The sequence below is a fragment of the Rhodamnia argentea genome, chromosome 5 (assembly GCF_020921035.1).
Source record: "Rhodamnia argentea isolate NSW1041297 chromosome 5, ASM2092103v1, whole genome shotgun sequence".
Taxonomy (NCBI): Eukaryota; Viridiplantae; Streptophyta; class Magnoliopsida; order Myrtales; family Myrtaceae; genus Rhodamnia; species Rhodamnia argentea.
The window spans coordinates 25,343,607-25,349,702 of record NC_063154.1 but is presented as its reverse complement, the minus strand read 5'-3'; the positions used below and the strand labels follow the sequence as shown (position 1 = coordinate 25,349,702).

At 44.6% G+C, this 6,096-nt stretch overlaps 1 pseudogene; it reads left to right on the top strand.

Moving 5' to 3' along the window:
* The first annotated feature begins 246 nt into the window (after positions 1-246).
* On the top strand, positions 247-5,879 carry LOC125315269 (annotated as a pseudogene).
* The last annotated feature ends 217 nt before the right edge of the window (positions 5,880-6,096 follow it).

The window sequence follows — 6,096 nt, the reverse complement described above, 5'->3', positions numbered from 1 at the left end:
TTGACAATGTCGTCGTAGGATTTGTTAATGTCACCGAGCGAAGCATTAGGGATGGCGTGTGGCAGGATTTCATCCTTCACGCGACCCTGTCCATCTGCCACATCCTTATTTACGTCGTTAGAATCTACTTCTTCTAACAAGCCTTTAGCATCAACAATATCGTTGTTTACAACCCTTGCATTTTCGAGAAGGTCAACATCACATCTTTCGGCAAAAAGCTCCTCTCGACTATCGCTATCGGCTTTGAAAAGATGATGCTCATCCTCGTCGCCACCCTCCTCAATGTTGTTGTATGTCTATTAGCAAGTTTATTTACCGTCACAGAATATACACTTCGAGGAGATTTTTTCATCTCACCTTCCCTCACATGCATTTGGAGTCACCCCTGTTAGCAGTTTCCCATGAGAAGAAGGCGTCAGCATCGGGGAATGGATTCAAGAAAGACTAGATTTTCCCGAAAATGAAGCGGCAACTGTCATTGGCCAGGCCATGAGCAATGGTGAACCTGATGATATATTTTTTGCAGGTGATCTTCGTTGTTGCTGCCACTTTCCGGTGCTTCCATGGCCACATCCGTCGCGTCTGTGACTAGCTTTAGCATGTTGGTAAGACGCAACAATTCTTCCTGTTCTAATCTTCAGATGGACCAATTAAGAGACGAAAGATCTTTTTTAAGAATAAAAAAGTAGCATCATTCTATGTCACTCCCATAAAAGTCTCCTTCCAGGCTGTTATTTATCTTGGAAGATGTATAGAGGCACTGCTAATGTTGACATGAACGTAGGAGTTCTATTTCCTGTTGAATAAACAGAGTCTAGCGATTGTTGGATCAATTAAGACTGCTTGCGCTCCTGCTTTCCAAGTACAATGAATAGATTGCTTGTTTATTAACCGTAGCTCTTTTTCAGACTATTGCACTTTGACAAAGATTGATCTACTGGACATTTTATCTCTCGATAAGCTTAGTGTGCTAAATGGGATTTTCACCCCTCTAGCTAGGTTCAGGAATGCAAAGAGACTGTTCGGTGGCACCAGTCTGAAAACGAATGTTCAGATTCTTCCACTGGATATAGGTTGAGTGAACTGTGGCAAAATAGTCCTGATGCTCTAAGCAAGCCTCATTTGGGTTCCTAGGTTATAGTGACGAACTTATTGACTTTTGATTTTTGGACATCTATGAATTGCTACAAAGACCATCTTATAGATGCTTGGTCCATAATAGATAACAATGGCAACTGCATTCGATACATTTTGCGATCAGTCTTATGGAGCTAAGCAATACCACATGCTTGGTATCCACAAGCAGACGGCCATGATCGTTCTTCCATGATCTAGCATTCTACTCGCTATCATTTGAGACAACATGAGACAAATCCTTCTCTTCTTCTAGCAAGATCCTCAGATAATGGCAGAGGCAGGATCCAACGCTCAGTTCATGAACCCTAGCATTTTTGCAAATGTGCTCCTGCTGTGCCACGTTAGGTTTCTATAGACGCATAACAATGTCGTTTCAGTGATGGTCAGTTCAGGAATCACCAGATTGCTCCATGTTTTCATATGCTGGTTTCTGGTGTTCCAGTCTGGACTAGGAAATGAAGGTGCTGCTTTGAAAAATGCTATCTCATACTGGATAAATGTGCTGTTACTGGCAATTCCTTCTGCTGTTATTCTCTGGTAATTCTCAAGCTTTTATGCTTCTCCTAGTTCAGTTTGGGCACACACAAAAAAATCCATAAAAGATCAAAAACTTGCGGGACAGTGTACGAGACAAATGATGGTCATATTCCTTCTTCAGAATCATTAATAGGCTGTCAACCATTTAATTCTATTTTATGTTGGTGACGTGATTTTACGACTTCACAGGGATTACATTTTCTTATTTATTGGCGCTGACGCTATTCCTTGTACAGTATCAACATGGGTCTTCATGATTCTGTAGCTTGAAGCAATTATGATGTTTCAGTTTGGTTCATTGCCTACAACAGCTCGGAGATGTGGTCATTCAAATGATGATCTTATTATCAAGATTTCTTCCCCAACCAAAACTTGAGATGCCGGTCCTCATTGTGTTTTGATGGGTGCAAGGGTATATGTGTATAGTGTCACGCCCCGATCCTCGAGCACGCGGTATCCCTGTCATCTCGTCCCTCGGGCTAAAAGGATAGCGTCCCAGGCACGCTATCAACCCATAAGATTAACTACGCATGCGGAAACGTATAATATTCCCGGACAAAAATATAAAATAGGGATAGGCAAGTTGGAAAAACACATTAATTCAAAAACATCATTTAATTTACAATCACGTCGTGAGTCAACTGAAATGACACGCTAATTGGTCCCATACTTCAGGACGGGGAAGGATCAACTTAGTACCTCCTTCAATAGGGCTACGTCACTCTCGTCCTTAATAGCTTTTCAAGCATTACTAGCTCCATCACTTAGAGCCTGAAAATAGTTTAACAACGATGGGATGAGATATAAATCTCGGTGAGTCAACGCCTAAGCCCGGCTAAGGCGTTGATTCATTCAGAGGGTCCTATGAGTCAATTACATATTGATATATAAATATCTCAATCACATGCAGCTCACCTGCCGAAAATCACACGGTATGCAATACCCAACATAATATGCCACACATAACAACCCATAGACATCATGTCAATCGCATACGTACACACCACGGGTGGTCCGGTTATTAACGGCCATCCGGCCCAATTGCACACGACCAGTGTGACTTTACACTACGACCGGCGGTGTCTGCTGGCGGGACCAGGCTTCGTCCCTTACTTCCGGCGACGGCATCCGATAGCCGGTGTGACTCGTACGACCGGCACGACACGGCACTATCGGGAATCCCTGTAGGGGCTTCGGTCCGTCACAAGCTACGACCGGCATCCAACAATCCATGTGATCTGTACGACGGGCACGGCACGGACTAACGGGCATCCGACAAGTCGTATGATTCCGTACGACTGGCACGATACGAACTTGCTAGGAATAATCCATCGTGTGACCACTCAAGCATACTCAGCAAATAGCCGATTTATAATCCTCATTTAGTCAAATGCTCACGCGATATGCTCACACAAATAAACTCTTGAGTAATCACACAAATGCACATGTTATCCATGCGACCTCGCATCCATAAACCGAGTGATCAAACTCCAACCAATCAATCAATTTGACTAGCCATCCACCAAGGCATTTCATCAATTAATCTATATAAATTATAATCGAGCGTAGAAAAGTAATTCAATGACAAACAATCAATCCAATCGTACGTAATTAAATTCGGATCATCAATCAATCATACGCTCATCCTTGACCTATTGTTCGCTCGCGATCAAGCAATGTCAATCAATTAATCAATTATTCTGACCAAACTAGCTACAATCAAATTAATCCAATTAATTAGGGCCATTTAACCTAAACCGAGTCTCTAACCTAAACCGGCCCTAATTAATCTACCAAAACACCCCAATAATCTAATTAAACTAATCCAAACGTAATTAACGACTTAGCCAAGGATTAGAGGTCTACTCACTGTTAATTGCACGAGGTTGGGTCAATGACGGTCCTCGGAAAAATCCTTGACGCGAACTTTGGGCTCGAATGGGTCGCGAACCAAAAACCTCGAACTACGGACCCAACTCCTGATTTAATGCGTCCACGGGCCTAATATAAGGCCCAACTTTCTGCCCAAATTAATTGGGCCTCAGCCCAGCTCGCGGGCCCACAGATTTGGGCTCAACAGACCCGGCCCAGCCCAAAAACAGGGCAACCAATTGCAGAAACAGTGCAGGGAACGGCTTGGGGGGTGTTCCAAGGAGTCTGGGGGCTGTGGGTGACTTCGGGATTGGTGGTGGAGGTGCAAGGTGGTCGGAGGGAGATGTTGGTGGCTGGTGGTGGCTCACGGCGGCCGGAGGTGGCGTCGACGACCAGCAAACAGCAGCTGCAGCAACAAAACAGAGCAGGAAAGCTGAAACAGGGGAGGAGGTCGGGGCTGTTCCAGCGGCTCTAGCGGCGGCGGGAGGTCGCGGGGCTGGTGGGGATGGTTCGAGGGGGTGTGGGGGAGTTTATGGTGGCTGGAGGTGGGCGGAATAGGGGGGCTTGGCGGCGGATGAGGGCTGATCACAGAACCGGTGCTCCAGGGGCCAAAAACAGAGCAGGTTCGGTTTTGGGCTGTTCCAGCTCCTCCGGCGGCTTCGCGGCGGCTACCGGCGGTCGAAAGTGGTGGCTAGAGGTCAAAGAGAGGTCGAGGTGGTCGGAGGACTTGATGGTGGTGGCTACACACGGCGGAATGGGGGCGAAAAGCGGCTGCAGCACAAATCTGGTGAGAAACAGGGCAGTCCGCGAAGCCCTTTTGTAGCGGGCTTTCCAGCGTCTCCGGTGGTGCGGCGGCGGTCCGGTCACTTCGAGGAGGTTCTGTGGGTGTTGTAGTTGGTCGTGGTGGCTTAGGATGGTGGAAGTTGTTGCCAGAAAATGAAGAAATAAGGGAAGAAAGAAGGGCAGCAGCAAGTCGGTTAACATTGGGGAGGGGGTGCACGTGTGAGAAGGAAAGAGAGAGAGAGAGTGTTCTGGAAATTTTGACTAAGGCTGAGCTGATAAGGTGGGGTCCACTGAGTTAATAGCCTTGTCTCTTAGCTCATAAAACCGTAGGGGCATTTTTGTAATTTCGCATTTTGACTGGGGGTATTTTGGTAATTTCACACCCTAGGTAATTCGGGCGTCCGGAAACCCGACGGAGGGTTATTTAATCTGAACTCGAGTCAAATAACCTGAACGAGGATTAATATGAAATTTTCTAATTCTAAGATGCAATTACTCATTTAATCGGAATTTATTCCAATTTGAGTAACGGTCCCGGAAATTTCCGATTTCCGATTTCTAATTTCTTAACATCCAACCTTGGGCATCAAATTAAAATTTTCTAGTCGTTCCATAGACTAAATTTCACTACTTTCATCGCCCAAAATTTAGGGTGTTACATATAGTCTAGTTGATGTAGAGGAACGAACAAGGGTCGGATACTTTGAGGAATATAGGCAAGGTTTATGGGATAAAGGATAGTTTCACTAGCTTATGAAGATGGTTGTACAAATATAGTTAATGGAGGAGTTGGTGGTGTTGGTGGAGGAGTACAAGGATGTGGAGTTTATTCTCAACTCCCCCCACACACATTACATGAATGAGTACAAGCTCTATTTATAGAGCTATTCCACCGACATAGGCAGATTTTATTTGCAATTAGAGAATATTTTTAATACAAACTCTAGTCCTCTCTACACATTTCTATGCCGCCAAGTATTAAGTTTTTTTCTAAGACTCTTCTGGACTTCTCATTGCTTGTCTTCACATGAGAGTTTTCAAGCTCCCCTTGGACTCTTCAACTTGGTGTTTGCGTCACACTTTGCCTTTTCACGTTCAAGATTTAACTAGTAGTTTCTAGATTTAGTTTAGAGAAAATGGATCACAATTTCCAACAAGAACAACTGCTCCTTGGTTTACATGATACCTCTAGGACTTAGTGGTGCAATAAGGTAATCCTAACTGGTTAAGCTTTATTTACTTCAGTAGGGTCTTGCAAAAGAAGCAGCTAGTCCACAGTCCCACAGTTTCTTGGCCCTATTTTTGGCGTAAACGGTAGAGTCGGCCTTTTAGCGGTTTCTCAAGAAAAGGCGTCTGAATCATGGAACAGGTTTAACAAAGAAGACATTTTCTTGGAAATGAGGTGGCAACCGCTATTGTCGGTGCTTTTGGTACTAGTGAAGCTAATGATACATTGTTTGCAGGTGATCTCGGTGATGTTTGTGGGTCATCCGGGAGAGCTGGCTCTCTCGGGTGCTTCCATTGCTGCTTGCCTTTGCTTCTGCGACTAGCTTTAGCTTCTTGGTAGTTATACTACTTCATCTTGTTTTAATTAAACTGGGTGGATGAGCCATTCCTTTCACTTACCGCATTGCTGGGAGCAATAAGTCACGACAAGAAATCAAATAATTTTAGCATTGAAAGTAGGATCATACCAAGTCTTATAGTATCCAAGCTCTTGACATAATCTAGCTATGATTTCCAAGTGAGAGATTGCCATTTTTCCCC